This window comes from Callospermophilus lateralis, chromosome 4 (genome assembly GCF_048772815.1).
Source record: "Callospermophilus lateralis isolate mCalLat2 chromosome 4, mCalLat2.hap1, whole genome shotgun sequence".
NCBI lineage: Eukaryota > Metazoa > Chordata > Mammalia > Rodentia > Sciuridae > Callospermophilus > Callospermophilus lateralis.
Genome location: NC_135308.1, coordinates 143889702 through 143906178, shown reverse-complemented (window position 1 = coordinate 143906178; position 16477 = coordinate 143889702). Strand labels below are relative to the sequence as shown.

Sequence of the window (16477 nt, the reverse complement as noted above, 5' to 3'; positions counted from 1 at the left end):
TGAGCTGTTGACCAACCCTTCTTGGAATCACAACACTAGCTCCAACCACAGAACTAGAGTTTGTCCTCTTAGATATCCACAAAGTAACCTGATGGCCTGACAGCTCCAACTCTTCAAAGTCTAGATCAAAACTATGGAAAACAACATGGATCCTCTGGGCTGTTGACGGTTTAACCAAGAGATCTGCCTGTGGTTAATCCAAGAAGTTCACTGTCTAGGAAAGCGTTAGAGTCACGCAGAGAAACAAAGTGCTTTACCCTGTCCAACAGCAAAGGGACAGCAACTGCACAGACAAGCGTCCCCTCCACTGAGTGCCAACTATGGGATGGGTAGGAGGAAAAAACCAGATATAGGCCAGAGGGTGATTCAGCCTGATGGGCACCCAGGTGTGGGACACGTAGGTAGGTGCCCAGGCATCCCCGGCTACCTGAAGCTAATGGGTTCAAGGTTTGGACAGTGACCTCAGGTAACACGGCCACCAGCCACCACATGCTTGGTTCCTGAGGGTTGGATAAAGAACATGAATGAAGAACGAGGGACAACAGCCCTATCTGCAGAAATATGTATCTGAAACCGTCCTGTGGCAAAGGGTCTGAAGGCCCGGAGAGGACGACGGAGGGATTGTGAACTGGGGGACAGCAGAGGCCTCCCTGGAAAATGATAAGTGAGCTGAGAGGGGGGCTTCAGGGGTGACGACTCGTTGGCTAGACCCAGTGGAGGGAGGGGATTCTCAGGAGGGAGGAGGGCAATTAGGAAGGCCCAGAGGCCAGGGGCACAGTGAGCATTTAAGGACTTGAGGGCAGGCCAGAGTGACTGTCCCAAATCACAGCTTGCTGCTCCTCTGGGTGAGGGTCTAGGTCCTTATCCTAAGCCGAAGCCACTAAAGGGATTTCAGGAGGGGAGCGGCAAGGTCCGTGTGAGAAGGGGTGAGAGGGAGCCCTCAAGACAGTGGGTGGGGGGAAGGACCTCCTCAAGGACCGTCAGCGGGAAGGAGCCGGAACCCTGCCTGGGCCTACTCAGCACCCCAACCAGAGACAGTCACTGCTACCTCAAGAATGAGGGGACTGACTGACGGTCACTAGAGATGGGTGCTGCCTGTCACAAGCCTCGAGAGAGGACGGAAACAAGCGCAGCATGGGATCCTTGGGGGTCTGCCCTACCCAATAAAGGGCCAGCACAGAATTAAGGGGGACGCTGTCAGGGGAACTCCTCTTCCCACTGCAAAATCAGAGTTTGTTTAAAACTGCTGTACGTTTGAAGTGAGTTGTCTGGGGATTCACTTTGCACTTTTACAAATCATAGAAGTCAAGTTTGACTCCCAAAACAAGTGTTAGACTGGAAAGGGACTATCTCAACTTCTCCACTTCAACCACATCACCATCTAGCCCGGGAAACTGAGGCCCGGGAAGAGTAAATGATAGCCTCCCAGCCCAGTTAGTTTCAAGGGAATCAGTTTGTATTTATAGCATCCAGATTACTTTCAGTTAACTATGTCCTGGATATTAAAGACTGTGGAAGAGATTTTTCACTTCACTGTGCAATGAAGAAATCCACACATTCTGGTGATTTTTATTTTTTGGTACTGAGGACTGAACTCAGAAGCACTGAACCACTAAGCCATATCCCCAGCCCTTGTTTTATATTTTATTTAGAGACAGGGTCTCACTAAGTTGCTTAGGGTCTCAGTAAGTTGTGGAGGTTGACTTTGAACTTGTTATCCTTTGGCCTCAGCCTTCTGAGCTAATGGGATGATAGGCACGCACCACCAGGCCCAGCCTGGTGATTTTTTTTTTTTTTTAAACCACACAGATTAAATAAAAATACTGCAGCATTTTACTAAGGTGTTCTGGGGTTTAAGAATTTACTTGGTGGAGTCATGAAATTATCATAATGGAATAAAAAATAACCAAAGAAGATATTGAAAAATAGCTGAGGGATACATGTATACATAGAATAACATTTAAGAGCTGTTATTCTAATATATGTAATTATGCCTCAGTTTTTTTTAATTAAAAGAGTGAAAGATGTCCAAAGTCTTGTATTTTTTTATTCTATTGCTTGAAGCCCTAATCTCATCGGGCTTTAGAGAGGTATCAGATACTCGTGTTTTAAATCCCATCACTTCCACATTCTGCTTGGATAACTAAGAACTGTTCTTAGATATAATCATTTTAAAAATACTATGATGACCAGGCATGGTGGTGCACACCTATTATTATCCCATTAACTCACAAGGCTGAGGCAGGAGGATTGCAAGTTATAGGTCAGCAAGACCACTTAGTGAGAACCTGCCTCAAATAAAATGTGGATGTCGCTGGGGATGCAGCTCAGAGGAAGAGCACCCCTGGGTACAGAAAGGGCAGAGAAACTTAGGATACTTCAATCCTCTTTTTTAGACTGGACATCTCAGTCCAAATTAGAATGCACTAATAGAACTATCATCTTCATTTCTTTAAATGTATACAAGTAAACCTCAGCCAAGTTATAAAATAATCCTTAGAATGATTTAGTAATTACTTTCTAGGAAGTGTGAATCAATAGATACCAATAAAGTAGTCAAAGAATCCATTTCTAGTGGCAATTCAAACCAAATCACAATTTATTAAAATGACCGGTTCAAAGTTTTTCTGAAAACTGCTGGCACATGTATAATGGATGCTGGATGTAAATGAGAATCCTGGAGATTCGAATGTCTGCAAAGGAGAGTTACTTCAAAAACGGAATGATCTACTATTTGAAGGCCTTTACGATTTGTTAACAAAAGGTTAAACACACACACACACACACACACACACACACAAATAATTCAACTTAACAGGGTGCATTATACATGGCAAAAAATGTTTTCACAGACTCTGCCAAGGTTTTGATCAAAAAGCTAAATAACCTCAATTTGAACTGGCCATGGGCAAGAGTAATCTTGAACTAAAAATCAATTTAAAAACAACAATTTCAAAGTTTGGAAACTCTACTGATATAAAACCAAACAGGAGAAAATGCACCCTCTGCCCCTTCATAACTAGGTGATTTCAAGGTGCACTTTGGTCCAACCTCGTTTTTCTTCTTTCATCACTTAACATTCTATTTTAATGTGTAGTGCCCTGTACTTCCTGTTACTACATCTTGATATTCAACTGCAAATCATGACTCATTCTTAAATCATAGAGAAACTCATCAAAATCCCAAATTTCACAGCACATAGGAACTCAGTCTTTCAAGAGGGCAGCATTCTTAAAACATTACTTGAGCCACAGAGGACGAGAAAACACTGGACAAGACCACGTAGGAATTATGTAAATCCATCATTGAGTCAACACAGTTATGAGATCAATAAATACAAGCTTTGTGTGTGGTAATTTCAGTCTCAGTACTCCTTACTAAAACGTGTTACATGATAGGTTAAGTGAAAATAAGTAACAAACAGTAAGTACAGTGTGATTTCAAATAAAAAATTTTATGTGAGCACATGTTCATGTGTGTGTACACACACACACACACACACGCGCGCGCGCGCGTGCATGCATTTTTAAAGACTGGAAAACACACAGCAAAATGTTAAAAGGAGGTATGTTAGGCGTTTGTTTATTTTTTCTCATTGTGGTTTTCTTATTTTCCTAAGGTAATTTGTGCTAATATTTTTCACAACAGGAAAACATAACTAACCTTCAGAAAATACCTTTAGGCTAGCATGATCCCAAGTATGGCTATAAATCAATCTACAAAGGCAATGAGGAATTATGAATATCTGAGACATAAAAACGTTTTGCCTAAAACATACAAGAAAACCTGCCAAGAGTTGGGGCCTTCATGCAAATCGCCCATGCCACTCAGGGGCAGGTGTAAAGGCAGGTCCCTGGGAGGGCATCAGAAACCAGTCCCCAGGGCAAAAGGAAAATGGACTGAGAGACCATTTTTTTTTTTTTAAGATGTGATAAGGAACCCCAGATCTAGGAAACATGGAGATGACTATGTCATTCCCTAGGCCTGAAACGAAGCAAAGCTTGCAATGAGTAACCAGTACCTCACTCTAGAAAAAAAGACTACTCCAGGAAGCCACATCCTTGGATAAATGTTCATTAAATATTTTGAGTTTGTCAATAGGTCATGGTTTATAACATTTCAAAGCACCATATCAATCTTCTGAATCAGTTATATAAATGTAATTGGGTGGCACAGAATGCACAAAATCCAGTATCTGACAGATGAGCAGGAATATTTTAATTTATATACACTGCCTGGAAGTCCTTTAAAACCAATTGCAGGAAGAGAGTCAAGTTCCAAAAAGTTATTACAAATATAAATTTTAATATATGATCTCAGAGTTACATTTACTGTATATTAGCAGTTGTGAATTATTTAATTTCTTATAAAATAAAAAAGAGATTTTTATAATAAATGTTTAGGTAGCTTCAAAACTTAAGTGGGGCTGAAAAATCACTGCTTCCCCGACCTGGGCTTCCACCATTCTAAAAAGCATTGGTACCAAGTGCATGGAGATGCTGAGCTCATTGAGTCTCAGAAGTAATCCAACTCAGCTCACAGTGTGTACACAATCACAATGTCACTATGTGCAAGTCACCCTACTTCACACGACCGACAGAAAATTCATGAATAGCATGCTACATATCTAACAACAACAACAACAATAAAAATACAACTGACCACTTTCAAATGCCCTAGTTGTTGAATGAATGTGTATGAGTTTTATCATCATCATCATTTTTAAGGGGAAATAAGAGTTTCTCAATCTGGGCATTACTGACATTGGGGCAAGGAAATCCTTTTACAGGGACTTTTCTGGGCATTGCTTGATGACTGGCAGCATCCCTGTCCTCTGCCCACTAGATGCCAGTAGCACCCCCTCTGGTTATGACAACCCAAAATGTCTCCTGGGAGGCAAAATGAGTCCTGGTTGAGAACCACAGATATAAGTGAAACTTGCACATTCCCAATAACAATTTGCTGGAATGAGGAGCTCTAATTATCTCCTTTTTATTCAAAGGAGAGGTATATACAACCTCCAGCCTTAGGGAACTCTCATGAAGAATGATGCAAGCTCTTGAAAGCCTTTTTTTTCACCTATGATTATATAATATTATATATTTTTTCACCTATGATCAGTGTTGTCACCCTTCTCACAGCTCCAAGAAAACAATTTATTGAGCACCTACTCTGCCAGGCATGGTATGAGGGACATCCTATATTGATGTCCACTGACTCAGCCTGGTCCCACTGGCTAGGCTGCTTTTAGGGCAGGCTTTGTCAGGTAACAGAAACACCAACACCTTAAAAACCCTCAAGAGAGGGCAATGTGTCCTTGTCAATGGAGGGGCCCCATGGTTCCAATGGGATTCTTTAAAATTCTTTGTCCTTTTTAGTAACCCTACACATTTCTAGACAACATTTAGAGGCTTAAAAAAGAAAAAAAGGCCAGAAGGCCTGCGCTATATTTGGCATAGAATGGCCATGGCTTTTCATGCTCAGGGGGTTTTGCAGGCGGGATCCTTACTGGAAACTCTTAAGAACACTGATGGACACTTTTCCTTAACTGACCCACATGCTCTCCTAATACAATTTGTAATTTTATAATCCTCATAAATTCAAACTCATACTGACCTTTTCCAAATAAATGTGTGCCACAGACCCAGACAGAAAAGGAGAGAGATCAGAGGGTATTTTGTTGGGCTATAAGGCTCAGAAATCGATTTAAGCTCATTAATAGATGCCCGGAACATGCTGGGTTTCTCAGACCCCCAGCTCCCAACAAAGCCCAAGCACAGATGGGAGAGGATGGGTATGTGTGAGCTGCATGGGCAACAACCACAACACACACACACAGAAGAAGAACCTATAAATTTAAGACCCAAAATGGCCAAAGGGACTTCACAGTTTTTCAGACACTGCCCTGTAAAGGCTCACGGGGGCAGAAAAGGCACCTCTAAGTAAATAAGGCAGTAACTTGTCTGTGTCTCCAGCACTGGGCTCCCCAGGCTGACAGTCGCTGCACAAAACCCCTCCTGTGTGGAGCAGCGGAAACTCCTAATGAGATTAGTTGGTGTGTGTGCAGACATTACTTAGCAATGACTAAAGGGGCTCTCTCTTCCTGCAGCAGGCAGTGGAAAATTCAGGGAACTTTTTCCCCCTGCAGCAGCAGAATCCCTTTAACCCTCTCCCTAGCCAACTCCAAAAACAACTCGGCCTCCCCCAGTCTGCCCCCACCCTGGGCTGGGAGATTGGAGGGGAGTTAAAGACCCACCAGGGGCTTTCAAAGACGGGAGGGCCGGAGGGGGCTGGCGGGGAAGGGGCGGGGGACCCTCCAACACTACAAAGGAAACTGTAAAAGGCACAAATACATAAACCTGAGAAGGAGCAAACCACAGTTTCTTTGTGAGCTCCTCTAGTGAGTCATTTTCAAGATGCTGTCTGCTGCCAGTTTCAAAGCGGAAGCGCATGGCAATTAGTCTTGCCGTTTCCAGACAAGCCAGAAACTCTCCCGACACTCGTTTTTTTTTTTTTTTTTTTTTAAAGCCCCTTTTGCAGTTTCTGAAATAGCATTTCTTGCTCCCACCCCCACTCGCAGCCTAACTGCAGCTTGTCCCCAGGATGACTGGGTTCAGAAAACAACAAAACCGAGATCTTTTATTTTTTTTTTCTTTTTTAACCCTCCACATTTTAATCCACCCTCCAAAAGAAAAGTTATAGTAACATCACAGGCCAGCATTCGGTAAGAAGCTAAAGAGTTGGGAGCGCCCAGATCATCTCTTGCAGGGTCCATCTCCCAGACCGGGCCCAGCAGACTCCACGGGCTTTTCGATGTCCGATTGATACGGTGTGAGCCTGGGGCGGTGACCTGGGCGGGGGTCACCTGCCCAGCGAGAGTGGACGCACCCCCCAGCCCCACATCTTCGCTGTCCATGTCCTCCACCTCCCTCTCCACTCGTATCCCCTTCTCTGAATCCAAGCACCGGTGCCCTCTGCCCACCCGGAGGGGAGCCCGACCGCAGCCCCAGCTGGAAGGTCAACGACGGTCCAGCCTACAGGCACGCAGCCTACTCCAGTCACAGTTTCTTCATTTCAGGGACCTGAAGTCTCGCCGTCCCCAACTCCGCCCGCCGCCTGCAGCGGTGCCCTAGTTTGCACGCCCGGCGCCCACTCTGGGCTCGCAGCGCAGCCCCAGGGCTGGGAGACACCGGCGCAGGGTGCCCCGCCGGCCCTGGCCCAGCGCTCAAGCTCCGGCGGTGGCGGTGGCGGCGGTGGCGCGGGCGCAGCAGCATCCTGGCAGCGCCCCCTCCCGCAGCTGGCCCCCTCCCGCGCGGACTCACTCCCACCCACCTACCCACCCTGGCCCGCAGCCCACTCCGTGGCGCCCACCGCCCCACCCCCCACCCAACCCAAGACAAGAAGAGTGGAAAAAACACCCCAAATGAAACTTTGCAAGTGTCCCAGCAACAGGCAGAAGCCCTGTTACCTACCCAGATGTGGGGGAGCTTTCAAGATCCTTCTCCGGGGGAATTTCTAGGAGGACCCGGGCGAAAGCCCCCGACTTTCCATGCTGACAGGCGTCTGCAGACGGTCTGTTGCTCTTGTAATGAGATCCTGATTTTTCCCCCCTTTTTTTTTCTTTCTCTCGCTCCTCTTTCTTTTTTTTTTCCCCCTCTGGTGTGTGTGAGAGCAGGAAGTTGGAGCAGTCAGGCCGAGCCGGCTCACTTCCTTTACTGCATTATTCCCCAGGCGGTGTGCAGTCTGTGTAAACAGGCTTTTCCGCCCCGCGCCGCGCGCCCGGGCCGCGGCTGTGAGCCGGGGCTGCCCGCCGAGGCCCGCGCATACTCCGCCGTCCCGGGCCCCGCGCACCCGCCCGCAAGCCCGCACGCCCCGCGCGCCCCCGCCAGCCGCCCTCCCCGCTTCCTGCTCGGCCACCCCAGGGGAGGAGCCTCCAGACCCGAGTGGCCGCAGCCCCTCCCCACCGGCCAGGGGGCTCGGCCAGCTACCCGCAGCTACCCGGGACGCACCGGGCGCTGACTCCACGCAGCGGCACAAACGGGGGTCCCTCCTCTCCCGGGGGGGTGGGGCGGGGGTCTCTGCCCTGTTGCTGCCTGGGGCACCACTGTGGGGTCGTGTCCTGCTGGCCTGGGAGTGGAGGCCCACTGTGGGGAGGCCGCTGGATTTGCTATTTTATGACAGCTAGAAGAGTTGGGGGGCAGTAAGGCATGAGTGGGGTTCAGGGTTTGGTTGCTCTGGGCAAAGGGCTGTTTTTATTGTGGGCCAGGCATGGTTGTTTAGGATGAGAAGATACAGGATGTACAGAAAGGGAGGCAGTTTTTGTCTGGAGATGGACAGTGGTCTTGTCTGGGATTTAATTTTTTTAAAAAGAAAAAAAAAAAAAAGGAAAAAGAAAGTCAGCCTCTAAGTGTGTGTGTGTGTGTGTGTGTGTGTGTGTGTGTGTGGAGGGGCCAATTTGGGGGAAATGTTGAGAAGCTATAAACTTTAAGCGAGGATTCTCCAGTCAGAAAACTTTTTGGCAATTCACTATGCAGTCCCAAACTTCCCTGCCTGCTCCCTGTGGTAAAGAGCAGTGACCACTGGGCCCCAGTGACTGAAACATCTGAAGGAGCCTCTGTGGCCCCAGGGCTAGAGTCCCACCAGTGAGGGCCCAGGCTAGGCTCTGAGTAGAGAAGGCTTCTGCACTGCCCTGAGCCTATGACTAAGGAAGAAGGATGCCTGTTGAAGAGTCCCTCACCCCCACCCCTAAGCTCCAACCCCAACTGCAAACCTTCCAGAACCTTCCAGTCCCATGCCTGTACTCCCTGGCGGTGCAGAGCAATGGTTTCCAAGCACCACTGTGCAACAGCTTGACCTGGGGGCTCGTTAAAACACTGGTTTCTGGGCCTCACCCTGGAAGTCCCTGATTCTGTGTGTCTGGGGTGTTTCTCAGCCCTGGCTAACATTCGAGTCACCTGGGGAGAGCTTTGAAAACCATCCAACAAGGTACTCAACCCAGACCAATTAAACCAAATGCTCTGAGGGCAGGGCTTGAGTCCTTTCAAAAGGACCACATTCTAACATTTCCTCCACTTTTTTTTTGTTTCTATTTTTGCAACCTCTCTGAAAAATTACTTATTTACAAGCTCTCACTACTATTAAGTGTGAGCTTCTAAAAAACAGTCCTGTATTATGGCAGAAGTTATTACTACCCCCACTCTGAAGTACCTATCAGAGTACCTGACAGGTCCAACATTTTTGCTTTGTGACTGATGCAGATAGACCTCTTGGGTGGGACAAGGTTCCCCAGACCTCTGAAAAGGCAGGAGAACATTTTGGAGAGTGGGGATGGGAGGTCAAGGTAGGAGAGTACAGCGGGGGAGAAGGTGTGGGAAAGAGGACTGTTTATCAACCCCTGATTCTCCACAGCTAATTTTCCACTTTGGGGATTATCGTTTTAAATCCCTAGTTGGCTTCTCCTGTCACTCAGCAGAATTCATACTGTGTTCCTATATGATCCAGCTGTCTGTGGACTGAGAGAATGTAAACTTATTATTGTTCTCAGAAACACACACACACACACACACACACACACACACACACACAATTAAGAACCCATGTTGCTTTATTTTAGAAAGTAAATGCCTGAAAGAAACCAGTCTGAAACAACTACTTATCATAGGATTCCAACTATATGGTAGTCTGGGAAAGGCATAATCTATGGAGACAGAAAAAAGATCAGTGGTTGCCAGGGGTGTGGGGTGAGGGAGAAAGGAACAGGCTGAGTGCAGGATCTTAGGGCGTTGAAACTACTCCATGTGACACTGTAATGAGGGATACATGTTATTACACAATTTGTCAGAACTCACAGACTGTATATCAGGAGTGAACCCTAAAATGGATTTTGTGGACTTTGGGTGATAATGTGCCAGCGTATACGTTTATTATTGGTAACAAATGGTTGGGAATGTTAATAATGGGAGAGGCTATTTGTGGGGCAGTGGGTATTATGGGAAATCTTTGTGCCTTCTGCTGAGATTTGTTGTGAATCGAATGCTGCTTTAAAAAAAAGAAAATCAAGACTTGGGAGGGTGAGGCTGGAGGATCGCAAGTTCAAGGCCAGACAGGGCAATTTAGCAAGCTCCTGTCTCAAAACAAAAAAATTAAGAAGAGCTGGGGATGTGGCTCAGTGGTAAACTGCCTCTAGGTTCAATCCCCAGTGCCACAAAAATAAATAAATAATAAAACTCTGAATTTTTGAAAGTATATGCCAAACTCGAAATATATCTTAAGTTGGTGGCTTTTGTGCTTTTTGTTTTGTTTTTTTCCCCAATAAATCTTTGTAGAACCCTAATATGTAAGGAAGCAGAGGTATACACATATTTTCATCAAACAACTTAATTGTCATGAAGAATCGCCTCTGTGGCTAAAGCATTTCTGAAACACTTTGGGGGCAGCCATAGAGTTTCCTGCCCATAGGAAGACTTTTAAGTTTCTCTGATATTCTGGATAAATCTGTACCATTTCTCCCAGCTCTTCATATAAATGAATAATTCAGAGCCAACTCCAGTCTTTCTCGAAGCCCAAGGAATAGCTTGTGCTTTCAGGTATCTGCAGTTTCTGTCGTTGCATTCTAAGAGAAAACTGCCGTTTGTTTCCATAATTTCCTTCTCATAATCAAAAAGCAGACAAGAAGTGTGGAATCTTGTATGGCATGATCCACACTCTTCTGCTTTGTTGTAGAACAGTCAGGGTTTAGGATTATGTGGGTTATGAGTCAGATTTCTTCAGGAGCCCTTTATAACAGGCGGTAGAGCCAAACATCATACATTTCGGCAGATCAAGAGAGGCTCTCTCAGTTTTGATGAGAACAGCTGAGAGTTCACCAGAGATGATCCACAAAATCTGAGTGATGAGAAATCAGAGTGGGTGTACACAGGGCAGGGTGTGTACACTAACCCTGAGGATGAGGAGTTAGAGGGCTGGATCTCAAAAGAAAATCAAAGCCCTGGTTACAAAAGAAGGGGTGTATTAGTCAGCTTATGCTGAGATCACACTGTGTGACAAACAACTCCAAGACCTAGTAGTGTGTACTTGAAGAAAAGCTGAATCTCTGAGGAGAGTCCCAGAAGGTTAATTGGGACTAAATTCAGAATGAAGTCGGGTAGCCACTGCTGATTGGGAATCATTCATGTACTCTCTATTCCTGGAGGGACCAAGACCTGAACCTTTAGGCCCTGGCAGTTCTTGTTTCAAATGCTGAGATGAACATCTTCCCAAAAGTCTCATTTTGCTCCCTGGACCTGACCAAGGAGCTATGACCTAGAGTCATATGTAAACGTCAGCCTGTCAGGAACGGGCTTGGTTGCATCCCACATTTGCATGAGTAGACCAGAGTGAGAACCTGGGTGGAAATTCCTCTACACAAGCCAGGCCCTCTCTTTGTTCTTCAGAGTGGGCTGTGACTCCCAGTTTGCAAACAGGTTTTTTTTTTTTTTTTTTTTCTTTAACAAAGTCTCTTTTTCCTCTTGAACTCTTTCTTAGTGGATTCTGGTTGACAGTAGTTTATAGTAACACGTGAGTCCAGCTTGGCAGGCGGAGCGCATGTCTGCTTCCCATGTCTTCTCATTCTGGGACCCAGGCTACAGGAACAGGCACTACGGGGGACATGTGGTTCTCCAGGGGAATAAGGGAGCTCAAGAGGAGGGACACCTGTTAACACGTGATGCTTATTAAACCCTCAGCTTAGGACTCACACGCTCTCATTCTACTCACATGCCACTGGGAAAAGCAAATCATATGGCCAAGGCTGAAGTCACAGGGCAGGGAGAGGGTAGGGAGGGAAGGCAGCATTCTGAACAAATAATACACTCTACCACACGAGAAAATGGATGCGGAGAGTACAAAACCCACAAATCTCTCAGGCTCCTCATAATTTAACCTCCCGTAATGTATAACAGAATGCATTTAAAAAAAAAAAAAAAAAAGTAGTTAGATGAGAAAGCATAGTTACAGCAGGAGGAGAAAATGAGTTTTAGAGGAAGACTCATTTAAAAATATTCTAGAACACTGCCTAATATTAATATTTGAAACTGATGAATTGATGATTTGGGATAGAAACGCAAAATTGGATTTGCCATTGTTAATCTGAAGAATGCTTCAATAGTTGTTGGGGCTTGGGAATGGACAGCCAAAGCCTGACCAGAAGGCAGTCTCTCTGGTGGAAAGTGCACGGTTGGAATCAGGAATTTTGTAGATCCAGTCCCACACCTGCCTTGCTGTGGCTCTGTGACCTTCACTAAATCATTCATCCTCAAGAGTCTGGACAAGCACAGTTTTTACTGGTTTATCCAGTGGATGCCAATTTTACTTTAAAACAACATGCCTTATGGACTAGGATTTTAAAATGTTCGTGAATTTCATTCCAAGGAGTATTTAAAAGAATTTTATAGACTTGCAGTCAGCCCCCCGAGGGAGTTGGCATTCTTCTCTTAATGTTGTTAGAGGTATTTCACTGGGAAAATTTGAGAACATTGATTTGGACCATCTTCTTTGCCCTTCAACTGGCCACCCATAAGCTAAAGGTTGGCACCACTACCCCTCAGAGTCCACTGCCTATTTCTACAAGGTTCTAGACTGAAAAAGGGTTTTACTTTTCTCTTTTTGTTTGTAGTTGTAGTTTTCCAAAAAAGAAATTACCATCTTAACCAGTTTTAAGTGTATCGGTCAGTCGTGTTAGGTGTATTCACCTTGTGAAACTCCTCTCCAGAATTTACTCATCTTGTAAAACTGAAACCCATCAAAAGCAGCCCGTTTCCCCTTCCCCAACCTCTGGTGGTCCTCATTCTACTTTTCATTTCTATGAATTTGACTACATATTTCATTTTAAGCAGAGTCACACAATATTTCTCTTTTTGTGACGGGCTTATTTCACTTAGCATAATGACCTCAAGTTTTAGAGCTGAATAATATTCCATGTACTTGCCACATTGATGGACATTTGGGTTGTTTCTACTTCTTGGCTTTTGTGAATAATAAGAATTTACATTTTTAGTGGCACACACGTGGCACACGCCTGTAATCCCAGCAACTTGGGAGGCTGAGGCAGGAGGATTGTGAGTTCAAACTCAACCTCAGCAACTCAGTGAGACCCTGTCTCTAATAAATTATAAAAAGGGGTTGGGGAGGGCTGGGGTTTGACTCAGTGGCAGAGCACTTGCCTTGCACATGTCAGGTGCTGGGTTTGATCCTCAACACCACATGAAAATAATAAATAAACAAAATTTTTAAAAAGAGGTCTGGGGATGTGGCTCGGGGATTAAGCACTCCTGGGTTCAATCTCTGGCACCAAAAAAAAAAAAAAAAAAAAAAAGAATTCACAGTTCTAAAAGTTGAAAACAAGTCAAAAGAAGATATTTTGTAACATTTCAGTGTCCATAAAGTTTTATTGGAACACAGCCATGCTCATTCATTTACATATTGTCTAATGATGCTTTTGTGCTATAATGACATGGTTGAATAGTTGTGATAGAGACCATATGGTCTATAAAGCTGAAAATATTTGCTTTCTGGCTCTTTACAGAAAAAGTTTGTCAACCTCTGGCATAGACAAATGAGATTCCACAATTTTTTTTTGGTGTGGATTTTTAACTGCATTTTATTCCTTGTTCCAGAGTAGGCCCTTTCTTGCCACATTGGGTGAAGACTTTAGTGTCTTTGAACAAAATTTCACATTCAGGAATTTCATCTTCAAAAAAAAACAAGCCCTCATCCCCCCCGCCCCGTTTATTTGGTCTCCTGAAATAGTTGACTCTCACAGTCCCAGACCCAAAGATGGCCCTTTAGTACTTTATTTGCTTCTGATCTCTGAACAGACCTGAGCCCTTATTCCAGATGGTTCCCAACTGTTTGCACCTAAGAACCATATGTACCATTGCCTCACCCCTGGGAGTCATGCTGGCCCCAGAAACCTCCCAACATCTGTCCTCATAAAGCCCTTATAAATATCTTATCCATCTTTTAGACTCCCTCAAACCCTGCTTCCTCCAGAAAGCCTTTTGAGATCTGTCAGATAGAGTACATGACACATTTTCTCCTTATCCTTACAATATTGTGTTTGAGCTTTATGGGGATCAATTAAATACTCTGTACTTATGGGTTAAATTCTCTCCAATTGATTCTCCAATTAAACAATTTGTCTCTGACCTGCAGGTCAAATTCCTGGAGAGGATTTTTTTTTTTTTTTTTTTTTTTTTGGTATTGTAGATATTACCCCTCAACTGGCCAATCAGGGATTTTGAAATGGTTACAAAACCATTCTGCTCAATTTTTGCTGCTTGTTTTGCAATGCATAGTTGAGCCTGGTTTTACCATTTGCTCTGATTTGTGGACCATGGATAATAACAATCAGCCTTTCCTTGGTTTCCAACATGCTCAGGTTAACCCCAACCTGCATTGCCTGTTACCTCCTGATGTACAGACCCAAAGCATAGAATCCTGTGAAACAAATGTAAAGCAAAATGCAAGATCATGAGAGGAGTCATCATGTCACAATATGTTGGATTCATATTTGTCCAAATTTATGTGGCATGATCAATTTTGGAAATAATGCTCTCAAACTTATCAGAACAATTTTCTGTTAACTCCTTTATGTTTCCTCTGAATATATAAGAACAATTTCTGTTAACTAATGTGTTGTCTTTTCATTTTAGTATCTTTTAATACAAATATCCAGGGATAAATTCTTCAATTGAATCTATCTGAGGGACAAATTGTTCAATTGATCCCTTTATGGCTTGGAGTTATTTATATGACTTACTCCTTCGTGAATCCCAAATCTCTATCCTTAACACCTGCCCAAGAAATGCTAAAATTTTTGTTGAATTAGTCACTCATTCGTTAAAGGAATGATGTACAATAAAAATTTTGTAAATGATCTTGTATGGTAATAATTGAGACATGAACAATTACCAGGAGGAAGAATACTAACGACATTTTTGGAGAATTAGAACTAACTCCAAACTTCAGATCAAAGAACTGATTGAAATTTATTAATACTCTGTACTCTCAGACCTGTCCCAAATCCACATTGCACCACTAGAAGGGAAGACAGAGAAGTGGGCAGTGATAGGGTGCCACAACTCCAAACACTGAGTCACTGCCATCACTTCCAGGACCATACGGTTGAAAACCTGCACTGACCAGCCAGTCACTGGTAAAAATCACTTCCTGCATGATACTTCCAGAAAAGTGCCAATGGTCTTGGGCCTTTTCCCTTTCAGTGATGCCCTGAGTTCCTGCACACACAACTGCTTTGAATTTTAAATGTGTAGATCAAGAAAAATGGAGAACTTTTATCTTTTGTTTTGATCCTAGAAGGTGTTGGTCTAGGCTTTGTAGAAAGGTGTAGGCTTTCTCTTATTCACGCAGGATCCAACAATAAGCAGGAGCTCAGAAAACATCAGGGTGTCAGGATGTCTGTTAATGGGAAAGATGGGGGAGGTGTAGTTAGGGGTCTCAATACCAACTTCTTGATGATGGGAAAAGCCAAGGGATTGGAGTTTGATATCCCTGATGCTCAAATAAGAATAGTCATTTGAGAGCAGTGTAGGAAGGTCTGGGGCCATGGCAGAGATGATTGCAGAGTATGTTCTTTGGAGCTCCAAAGCCCATGGGTGATGATTAAACCCCTCCTCCTTGAGGATCTGTTTGTATGGGTTGATTGGCTTCGTCTGTGCAGTCTGAAGCCAAGGGGGAATTTCGGTGCAAAATCAGAAGAGAAAGAAGTTGTTTCCTATGAAACTTGAGGATATTCCAAACCCAAGCACTTCCTCACTTTGGGGCCCAGCACACAGGGGAGGAGAGGGGATTTCCCCACACTGGCATGGAACCTGGTATTCCTCAGAACTCACAAATAACTGGAAAGACTATGTTGGTGGGTCGCAGGCCCTGAGTCCCCACAAGCGGGTAGAAGTGAATGTCACAATTGGGTTATCCACAGTCTTAGAGCCCCTTGTGTACCCACGTAGCATGGCGCAACCCAGAAGGAGTGGAAGAGAAACCCCGTTCTGCCAGCTTCTTTCAGGAGCCACCCACTGTGGTTTGAGGTACAGGATGCTGGGTGATGGTGTGATTGAATTAGTTTGAACTAATCAACCTCTATAGGCCACTGTGAGGGCTCTGAGGATGGAGGAGATGCTGAGGAGAAATGAAGGGGAGAGACATCCTCCTCCCGGAAAGCGTCAGCAACTACTCGTAAGAGGGTGAGATTGATGATAAGTTCAGACTTCTTTCTCCCCATTGCAATACATATTTATTGAATAAATGCTACCAATACTCAAGAAGCAAAAGTCGTCATTACTGAAAAGTTCCATTAAATAGATGAACTCCATTGATGCCTAATAGTATTAACCCTGCTTTCCATTTCTTTCAGCTGAGGCGCAGAGACATCAAGACTTTTTAGCTCACATTCACATAGTGAGTTAAGGATGGGGTTGGC

The 16477-nt window shown here is 44.5% G+C and overlaps 1 protein-coding gene across 1 annotated transcript in view; it reads right to left on the bottom strand.

The window, feature by feature from the left end:
- The window catches only part of Elk3 (ETS transcription factor ELK3), a 64415-nt gene extending 56567 nt beyond the window's left edge, over window positions 1-7848 (bottom strand). The window contains exon 1 of the mRNA XM_076854968.2: window positions 7473-7848. The gene's annotated coding sequence lies outside the window, so the exon portion shown is untranslated. The remainder of the gene's footprint in view (window positions 1-7472) is intronic.
- Window positions 7849-16477: the final 8629 nt, after the last annotated feature.